The sequence below is a fragment of the Talpa europaea genome, assembly GCF_964194135.1.
Source record: "Talpa europaea genome assembly, chromosome: 12".
NCBI classification, from domain to species: domain Eukaryota; kingdom Metazoa; phylum Chordata; class Mammalia; order Eulipotyphla; family Talpidae; genus Talpa; species Talpa europaea.
The window spans coordinates 64,922,408-64,933,910 of record NC_140079.1 but is presented as its reverse complement, the minus strand read 5'-3'; positions in this window follow the sequence as shown (position 1 = coordinate 64,933,910).

The window sequence follows — 11,503 nt, the reverse complement described above, 5'->3', positions numbered from 1 at the left end:
CTTGAAGCTTCCCCCAGGAATCGCTGGGAGGCAGAGGCTGTGAGGCCTTGGCTGGGACAAAGACAAGGAGACTCTGCCGGCTTTGTTCTGCCGCTGCCACCTCAGGAAGTGGAGGATGATGGGGCCTTTGAGAAGAAGGCACCTGCCTACAGCGCCAAGAAACTCACACTCCCCCTTTTGGTTCATAGGCAGGAAGCCAGGGGAGGTTTGAGGGTTTGGTGTGTGTGTGTACGTGCATCTGCCTGTGTGAATTTTGCTCTAACTCTTGTTTAACTTTTGTTTTGTTTTCCCTTTTTTCGTATTTTTGCTAATTTCTTAATGGCTGAATTTAGTCCCTAGCAGAGTCCCCATATCTGTAAGAACGTTTGCTCTTTTCCTAGTAGCTCAAACATATTATGAAGCTTGGTAAAATGAGAGCGCTCTGGATTCAGAGTCACACTAAATGTAGAGAAAAAATACTCGATTTAGTGACATTTCTGTCACCTACTTGCTGTGTGGCCTTGAGTAAGTCACTCAGCATCTCTAGGCTTCAGTGACCTTATCTATAAAGCAAATTGCTGGAGTCAATCTGAGGTTGCAGCTCTGAATGCGGCCTGAATTTGTACGATGTAAGAGTCTGAAATACTACAGCTCACATGGACTATCAGACATGTTTTTTTAGTTATCAGCATTTAAATATTGGAGTGGTTTACAATAATAAAAAGATAAATATCCAGAAATAAACTTGATAAAAAGTATAACACTTACATGAAACAAACTTGAAAACATTACTTAAAAAAAAGACAGAGAAAAGACTTGGGTAAGTGAAAACATATAATCCAGTCTTTAATAAAAAGCTCCCTCTTAAGCAGCCCATGATTCTCCCTGAGTTAATCAGTCAGTCTTACTGCAAGACCAACGAAAGTTCCAGAACAAGACAAACTGGCTTTAAAAATTACATGAAAAAAGTTACAGAAAACATTACTAAAAAAAAAGACACAGAGAAAAGACTTGGGTACGTGAAAAATTATAATCCGGTCTTTAATAAAAAGCTCCCTCTTCAGCAACCCAGTATTCTCCCTGAATTAATCAATCAATCTTACTGCAAGACCAACAAAAGTTCCAGAACAAGACAAACTGGCTTCAAAAATTACATGAAAAAGTTACAGAAAACATTACTTAAAAAAAGACACAGAGAAAAGACTTGGGTAAGTGAAAAATTATAATCCGGTCTTTAATAAAAAGCTCCCTCTTAAGCAGCCCATTGTTCTCCCTGAATTAATCAGTCAGTCTTACTGCAAGACCAACGAGAAAGTTCTAGAACAAGACAAACTGGCTTCAAAAATTACACGAAAAGGTTACAAGAATAGCCAGGACACTGAAAGCACAAATTACGAAAATTGAAAGTTTTGTGCATAAAGGAAACTATCAAGAAAGTAAAAAACGCAATCCATAGAATGGGAGAAAAGATTTCCAAATTATATGTTAATAAGAGTCAAGTATGCAGAGTATAGAAATAATTCCTACAACTACAACAATTAAAAAAAAAATGAAAAATTGGCCTAAGGACCCTGATGACCTCCCCTTAGTGTCCAGCATCTTAATGTCTTCCAAGGCCACCCTGATGCAACCCCTGCCCCCAGCCCAGATCCAGTGCTTTCCTCTGAAGAATGAAGAGCAGTTGAGGAACGTGATCAAACGCGAAGTAGTTCATCAGTAAAACACTTTTCTCTCACCAAAAGACTTCACTATTTCAGATCTTTCCTGTCACTTGATCTTGCAGCCAAAATTCTAGAGAAACTATAAATCAAATAAGGAAACTTAATGGAGTAGAATTTTAAATAATAATGACTTGATTCATTTAGTGTTCTACCCTGAAGACAAACAGAAACTTTACCAGCAAATATTCCAAAATACATCTTTCATAAGTGAATTGTTAGTGTATCAATAGCTGAATTATTATGTATGGTCATTTACTGGGTTTTTACTTTTGTTTGGGGAAGGGAAATATTTTTGTTTATTTAAAATTTTGAATATTTGTAATTTGTTGTTCCCAAGATATATGCGCAATAGCAGAATTTGTTTTACTTTCATGTATTATTAATAACTTCTAAATGAAGACAAGTGAGTGTGAAATTGGAAGAAGGATGACTTTATTAATCAAATGATGTCTTGAGTTTTCTAAGCAAGAGGATTGTTTTATTTTTGTATGAAAACAGTTTCTTAGCAAACTTGTTTGAAAAGAATAATATTGTGTTGTGTATTAGATTGTTCCATCCTGTGTGTGAAGCAGATTTGATCTTTGTCTTCTTAAGTTACTCTACTTTATAGCGGTGGTTGTATTTAAAAAAAAAAAATAATGCATTATCTCATGTCTTCAAAAAATGTTTAAAGTGTGACTTAAACGCAAATGATTACCAAATTTATATGAAAATAGAACTAAAATGAATTAAATGTCACGAGTATCTTATTTTGTTGATGTGCCTTTGATTTAAATTGGGCCACCTTTAGATTGTTAAGAATCATCTTTGAAGAGCCTGGAAATAAAATTTCTGCTTAATTCGTCAGAAAAAAATTTGACCAAAGATGTGAGTAAACACTTCTCAGAGCTAGAAGGAATTATGCTCAGTGAAATAAGTCAGACGGAAAAAGAAAAATATCGGATGGTTTCACTTATGGAAGAAAATATAGGCGAGCCAAATAAGACATGAGGGGTAAAAAATAATAACAATGCAAAACACAATAAAACAAAACAAAAACAAACAGACAATTATAAACCAGAGACATCCTGCAGGGATGGGGGAGGGAGAGGGATTCCAGGAAGGGAGGGAGGGAGGGAGGAGCACAGGGGACTGTGGTGATGGTGCTCCGGTGAATTGGTGGAGGAAATTCTATGGGGACTACACCTGAGGGGTATAAAAAAAGGAAACATTGTTTAAAAATGAACAATGATGTAAAATATACATAAATTAATTAATTAAAAAAAACATTTTCCCAAAGAAAATATACAAGGATCAATAAACACATGAAGGTGTTCAACATCACCAGCCCTTAGGGAAATGCAAATCAAAACTACAATGACTTATACCTGCACCCACTAGGAATTTTTATTCTAGGCAGAATAAAAATGACAGAACCTACCAGGATGCCTGGAATAAAAATGACAGAAAATGTTGGCCAGGAAGTAAAGAAATTGGGGCCCTCTTTCTTCATTCAGATGCAAAGGCCCTGGAGGAACAGGTAAAGCCTGATTGGTTACACCTGGGTGTAAAGTGTTTACTATTGTGTCAGAGACCCTCCCGGTTAGATGGAGGCGAGAAGCCCTCTAACATAAACTTCCATTTTTCAAAGGAGAGAACAGAGTCCCGGAAAGGTAAAAGACTTGTTGAAGACGACAGAGCTAGCTCGTGCCAGAGTTCAGCTGCTATGGTGGTGTGGGGTGCTGCTTCCCAGGAGATGGGGTACTCTGATAGACATAGGGGTTTTTTATGCCCAGCTTTCCACTTCTTCCTCTCCCATTCCATATTCTGTGTTACTCCTGGCCAGAACCGGTGGTGTAGCTAGAGTAGCCCAGAGCCTCATGCTGGGGGTGGTGAGGGTCAGGAGGTCACAGAGCACAGGGATGTCTTTGCAAACTCCACGCTAGGCCCCCACCTCTCAGCAACATATTTCATTTTCTTTGTTGTTGTTTTTGGTTTTGTCCTCTAACTTTAGCGGTGTGTGTTTAAAATGCTCTGCATGTCGATTTGATACACTAATACCTTACGGGAACAATTACCGCAGTTGGGTTAGTTAACACATCCGTCATCTCAACTAATTACCAGCTCTTTTTCAAGGTGAGAACATTTGAGATCTACTCCCTCAGCAATGCTCAAGTATTTAATGGCCATGTTATACCTCAGAACTCGTTCATTTCTTTTAAAAATTATGTTTATTGAGGTAATGGTTTCCTAAGATGTGTTTTAGGGGTATGGGTTCACACCTCCACAAATGTATGTTACCACACCGCACCCACCACCAAAGCCCAACAAATCTTCTACCAGAATCTATTGTGCCCCTTCCCCTATTTCCTTCTACCTTCTGACCCTCCTCTTCTGGTAGCCTCAAACAACTTATTCATCTTATAAATGGAAATTTGTGTCTTTTGACCAACATTGCTCATTTCCCCCACTTCCCGTCCCTATTAACTACCACTAACTTCGTTTCTATGAGTGATACCATACAGTATTTATCTTTCGCTGCCTGACTTATTTCATTTAACATAATGCCTCCACTTTCCATCTATGTTGTCACAAGTGACAGGATTTCCTTCTTTTCATGGCTGGGTAATATTCCATTGTGAATATAGACCACATCTTCATTATTCATCCATTCACCTGTTCGTGTACACTTTGGTTGTTTCTACGTCTTGGCTATTGTGAATAATGTTGCAGTGAATATGAGAGTGCAGGTATTGCTTCAAGATCCTGACCTCATTTCTTTTGGAGATATAACCAGAAGAAAGATTGCCAGATCAGATGGTAGTTATCTCTAGCCTTTTTTGATAATAGCCATTGTAGCACATGTGAGGTGACATTTCACTGTGGTTTTGATATGCATTTCCCTGATGATTAGTGGTGCCGAACCTCTTTTTATGTACCTGTTGTCTCTATGTCTTCTTTTTTTTTTAAGATGTACTTATTTATGCATACAAGAACTGGGTGTAAGCCAGAGGGGCGGGGGTGAGAGGATTCAGCAGAGACAGAGTGGGGAGCAGAACAGGCAGATCTACTGAAATACACTGCTGAGGGGAGCAGTGGGTGAGACAGGAGAAGTCTGCTGCGCCATGTGAGTTGCTCCCTGGCCCGCGGGGGCGGGTGGGAGATGGAACTCATGCTGCAGTGGCTGGCAATAGCTTGATTGTGCTGTCTTTAACCCCTGTGCCACCAGGGAGGCCCGTCTATATGTCCTCTTTGGAATAATGTCTATTCAGTTCCTCTGCTCATTTTTTTAATTGGATTATTTGCTTTTTTGCTATCGAGTTGTATGAGTGTCTTATATTTTTTGAACATCAATCCCGGAACAGATTTATGATTTGAAAATTTTCTCCTATTCTGTAGGTTGTCTTTTCATTTTGTTGTTTCTTTTTCTGTACATAAGTTTTCTAGTTTGCTAGGGTCCCATTTGGTGATTTTTGCTTTTGTTGCTCGTGCTTTTGGTGTCGTGGCTTGTTCTTATATTTTTTTAAATGAGCATATAATTGACATGTATTATTCTCGTTTTAGATGTACAACATAATGATTCAGCATTTGTACATGTGGCAAAATGATCATTACAATAAGTCTGTTTGCTGTACTTTCTTAACAACTTTCTAATTTGCAAGACCATCTTATTGGTTATAGTCCCCATGCTGTCCATTACATCTCCTTGACTTACAACTGGAAGTTTGTTTGTCTTGCTTCTCTCCACCCATTTCACCCACCCCCAACTCTTCCCCTCTGATTACCATCAATCTGTTTTCTGTCTTTCTGAGTTTTGGGTTTTTGGTTTTTTTTAATTCCATCTATAAGTGAAATCAGATATGTGTCTCTAACTTGCAGGACTGTACATTGTTATAAATTCTTCAGAGCTATTTGTAACTTGTACTCTATAGCCTTTGACTGGGAACCCTAAGAAAATCATCAGCAATGTAGAAAATATTTTCTGCATAAAGAGCTTTCTCTTATAACAGGAAAACCTGGAAGTAACAAAAATGTTGAAACATTGGGGTGTCAAAAATAGGAATAGCCTGAAACTTTTGCCTGTTCTATGCCTCTTCAGTTAGCATTTCTTCTTCGTGTTCAGATGCCCCTCCAAATTTTCTTTGTCCCTGTGGTCCTCATGGTGCTGAGCTGAAGCCCTGAATATAGGGAAGGATATACAGGACCTGGGCCTCGCCGATGAGGGTACCCCACTCCCAACACAGCTATTGCTCAGAAATTACTCCCCTGGTCAGAAAAGAGGCACCTTCCACTCTCAGAATGCTGGCTGCACTTAAGACCTGCACAATGGAAGGATGAGAACTGAGTCCTGGAGGGATATTTTAAGATCATGAGCTCCTTTTTGTTGCTTAAATTACTTTCACTAGGGGTTCTGTCATCTGTAACAGAATGCTAATATAGACCATTATTTGCTAGCTGGGATAGATTGATCTGAGAAAATATTCTGCAGACATGCTAAGCCATCTCTATGAACAGTTTCTAGCAACATGAACTTGTGATTTAGTGAATAACATGTAAGACACAATATGCAGCATGATCTTGATAACATTTAAACATTTCATGGAAGCCAAGATTGGAAGAAAACACCTTAAATGACAGCAATCATGCTGACTGCTAGGATTTTGAATTTTTAACTATTTTATTTCCCATAATTTTCACATATGTGTAGCTTACTTACAATATATACTAAGGAAAAAAAAAACTAAGAAAAAGGTGGAAGTTTGATTGGTTGATTGATTACAAAAAGGACTTAAGTTACAACTATCTTGTCAGATGAAAATTTACAGAGCACCTGGCTCTGAAGTGACAGTTTGGAATTTCCCTACAAAAATATTGACCAACCAGCTTTACATGAAATAGAACGTTATTGTTTTCTGTAGTAAAACTGAGAATATGCCCTGTGATTGGAAAGTAGACTCTCCCCTTCAATTATTTTGTGATCTTTAGTATGAATATTACTAAGAAGGGAAATATGACATTAACAGCCTCAAGTCAGAATAGTGTATGCCGTTATTTCATCGAGCTCTGTCTCATTTCATAAAGGATGTTTCTCTACCCCACTATGTACCCGCAAGGAATTTGAATCTGGACTAGAAGGCAAAATAAATTGACTATTAATCATGGTTTGGCCAAGACAAATTTGGCCTTGACTAAGTTGAGCATAGTTCCTAGGCTGAGACAGTGGCTGTCAAAAGCAGACATCTAGGCTCAGTAGCTTCAGGCTTGCTCCTCAGCGATTCCCTCTTCCTACTTTTACAGTTCTCTTTTCTTTAAAAAAAAAAAAAAAAAAATTTATTTATTTATGCATACAAGAACTGAGGTATAGGCCAGAGCAAAGGTGCGGGGGTGAGAGGATTCACCAGAGACAGAGTGGGGAGCAGAACAGGCAGATCTACTGAAATACACTGCTGAGGGGAGTAGAGGGGAGATAGAGAGGTCTGCTGCGCCATGAGGGTAGCTCCCTGGCCTGGGAAGGAACTCATGGCCCAGTGGCTGGTGTTAGCTTGATAGCGCTGAGACTTTAACCCCTGTGCCACCAGGGAGGGCCCTAAAGTTCTCTTTTCTTAATCTTAGTCTGCCTTGCTCTCTGGGTCAAAGCCTGTCACCAACCAGAACATTTGTCCTCTCTCTGGTAAAGAACAGGTTTCTGTCCCTCTTCTGTAGCAAGTAGGGCAAACACAGGGCTTGGAAGGAGGGGTAAAACCATGAAAACCTGACAGCAGCAACATGAGACCAACCTGTTTCTTCTGTTGCCCCTGCTGGGTTGTCTTTGCGCCTCAGCGTCATTTTGGGGAGACCACCTAACCCACCCTGACTCCTGGCGTCCTCATTCTTTGGGGATGGATAGGCTCTGCTGTACAGTAGACATCTGCGCAAAGAGTGGTCTACAGTGCCCTCTGGTGGCCAATCATACTGTCACAACTCAGTCCTCAGTAGGTCCTCACTTAAGGTTCTCCATAGGTTCTTGGAAACTGAAACGTTATATGGAACGCAGGTCTTCCAATAAGGTTTCATTCAGTGTACGCAGGGATTCCTTTTCTTTCATCATTATAAGAAAACAACATTGAACAAAACATTATTCTAGGAACTGCTGTGTTAAGGAATCTGCGTCTGCTGTGAAAAATTGGTTGATTTTACTCTATGATAACCTGAATATAGATTTGTTTTTATATGGCACCAAAGGGAGACAAAACTCACAATAACTGGGCAGAGAGGAAAAAGCAGATTGATATTCTCAACTAATTATCTCACAAGGTATGTTGGCCTCCAAGGCCCTGAGGTAAGATCCTTGACGAAGGCTGCTGGTCATCCCCAAACTCGTAGACACAGTGAACTGCTTAGCAATGGTAGAGTCGTGTTACTCACTCCAAGTCCTGAAACGACTAGTGGGTGATTTAAGAACATGCTAACATACACACAAGAGTTTTGACAGTATTCAATGAGACAGAGGGGTAATAAATATTAACATCTACATTTAAGAAAATGCATCCAACACATTTCATTAAAATAATGCTTTTTATTGATGCTTTTCAACAACAAACCTGCTTTACCAAGTTTAATATACATCATTTTCCTTAAACAGAAGCTGTTTGCCAGGTGAGTTCATTTTACAGATTTCAAGCATCATGATTCATATTCAACTTTTCTCTTAGCCATTTAAGGATTCACTGGTTATATTTCTAACAGTGCTCTTTATAAGAGAACAATGTTGTCTTCTAAAATCATATATATAGGGAATAAACCTGAATAGTTTCTTTTCTTCTGAGGAAATGTGATTTCTTAAAAAATGCCATGTTATCTTCTCTCTGATAACCTGATTTAGGCAGTAAGTTAGCAGTCATTTAGAGATTTAAGAGCAGCTGAAGAAGTCTAGGATCATTGTGGAGAGTAACTTAAAAAAGCTACAGAGAGTGGTTGGGAGTGATATTTGGCCCTGACAAAGCTGTTTTGTGTCTGGGTTAAACTCCTTATAAAAGTACAGAAACTACAGTCACACAAAATTCCATACTCCTTCTTTATCTTTCACAATCCCGTTTTGTACTTGTGAATGTATGTGTGTAATTGGAATGACATTAACTGATAACACAGTTTCTACTTAAAAATGAAAATGAATTTCAGGAAATGTTTTGTGAACTTTGTTCTAGATCATTTTCATTTTAGATCTGAAAAAGTTGAAAAAATGGTCTTTATAAGAAAACAATTTTGCCCTCTGTTGGATCACTACCAAGACAGTCAGACAAAAATGAACCCTGAGTAGGAAGCTCATTTGTGTCTCATCACGGTGGTCCTGGCAAGATTTTTTCAGGACACAGCCACACGAACCACACCCTTGGAAGGCTTAGCTGCAGGCAGGGGTGGGCACAGCCCTCTCTCCACCTGTCTCCAGGAATAACCAACATGCACTCCAGCAGCTTCAAAGGCCCACTGGTGATCTGAATCTGGTACTTGTTCCTTTTCAAGGAACAGCATCAGAAAACTACTTGAGATTGATGGAACACAATCTTTGATCATAAAGAAAGACACCTCCCTATAAAGTGGCTTTAAGATATGGAAAAATATAGCAACCATATCTCCCAGGAAATACAGTAACTGTGCAAGTCTATTCCGCAAACAAGCAAGCAAGCAAAGAAGCAAACAAAACAGCATCTGAGAGAAAACTGGCTGATTTGGGAAGATTTCCCAAATCTTCTTCATCTGAGAGAAAACTGGCTGATTTGGGAAGATTTCGAGCCCTTCAAGGCTGTATGAACCATCCTAAGCAACTTCACATGTGTAGTCGAATTCCTCATATTCTGTTTCACCTACAGGGGAGAGAGGAGGAAGAACCATTTCATTAAACTGAGTTGACAAATCTTAAAATTCATTCTTAGGAAGAATTAGAGAAACCTGTAATCTAAAAGTTTAAGGATGGTGAGACTTTCAGTCACTTTCTTGAACTAACGAATTGCTTGAGTTCGTTAAAATGAAGATTCCTGAGTTCTAGTACCTATAGGGTTAGGGTCAGGCCTAGGAACCTTTATTTTAGCTAACTTCCCTCCTCTCCAGAATGATGCTGACACTTGACTGTGTCCATAATGCAACATTAATAAGGCCATGACTATGGCTGCTGTGCTGTGGATACTCAAGAATATCTGAAGGTTTAAAAGACAAAAACTATAGAGAACAGAAGGGGTCCTGAGCATTAGAGCAAATGAACTAACCAGGGTTTGACCATACAGATTCCAGCTGGATGTGTCCAGTTCCAAGTGGTTTCCTGTCGCAGCCTCGCCCACAGCTCTCGAAGTCAATGTCTAGGCCAGGAGAGTGTGACCTTGTCACCCAGGACCTCTCATTTCCTCTGGCCTTGCTAAGCAACGGAAGGTGCCCCTAGGAAGATGAGGCCCGGTGCAAACATTCAGCTGCTCAGACCAAACAATGATAGGAGGTAACTGCTTATTCCAGATGCCAGCAAAGGATCCATTCAGGATGCAAATATACTGGTGGGGTCTTGACCTAATAGTGCAATGAGGCAAACCATATTCAGCTAGGCCCCATATTAGCCCAGTCAAGTGGCACTGGTATTGATGAGTTCACAAAGACTCCATCAAAGGGTAACAGATTTCAGGTCAGAGAGCTTTATGGTATTTGGAGAAATAACATTTTCCAAGACTAATCTGTGCAACCGGGCAAGGTCACTGCCATTTGGGGACACCCCAGAAGACCTGTAAGGCCCTGGGGAGTGACTCCCCAAGAAGGTACAGGCCCTTGACCTTTATAAATATCACTGTTCCCCCACCTCCCAGCTATTAAATAGTTCTAGTGGCAAACTGGGTAAGTTGGATGTAGGGGCCTGGGACAGAGGAGGAGGAAGGCCTGGGGGAGGGCTACTCCCAGCATCTGAAATAGAAAGTTACTAGTCAGAGGCACCTGTTCACAATGGTCAGCTTTGGGGCACTGCCCATTTCTAGGATTCTGGCATCCTGCCTCCGAAGGGGTCACACTTGGCCTATTCTTTGGTGCTCCTCACGAAAGAACAAGGAGAAAATGCTCCCTCTTATCTGTGAGCTGCAGAAAAGGCTCACTGGCCTGTGTAATAAAGTGAGAACATCAAATGTATCTGTTTTACTCACTTATTCAGCATGCAGACTCATGGGAAAACACATTTTTATTTTGTTATTAAAGTAAGCACAGCCCTTGGGCATGTTATTTATACGAAGATGACTGTACTTCAGAGATTATGTTCTGTAAAAGTAAATTCTAACCTTGAAGAGGAAGAATGGACCTGAAGAGCTTACAGGTCATCTCCCTCGATCATTTGTTGCCCCCCACCCCCAACAATTGCTACCTCTACATTCCCACAAAGAAAGGGCTTTGCCAGCCTAGACCAGGATCTCTGGCCTGTGCCTCCTCTTCTTCCTGCACAGCAGCAAGTAGATGCCATAACTGCCAAATTCTTTATTCAAACCAGGAAGTTGAGAATCTGTGCCTCCAATTACCAGTCTGACAAGTAGCTGGTATTCACTAAACACCATTCTGTGCTGTGTGCTGCTTAGGCCCTGAGTGGAATAAAGTAAAAATGAAACCTGAGCTTTGCTGTGAAGAAATCTACTGTCATGATGGGAAGTCTGTAGTTCAACATGGACGTGTTCTCAAAGGGACAGGACACTGAACAAATGGCTGCTAAAAACTTAAGCACAAACCTGAGCTACAACCTGCAAATCTAGCTTCACGTGGTCACCCTACCCTCTGCAAAGAGCAGCCGGTCATTACAAGTAGAACGTGCATTGTAGAAGGTGCTGGATTAG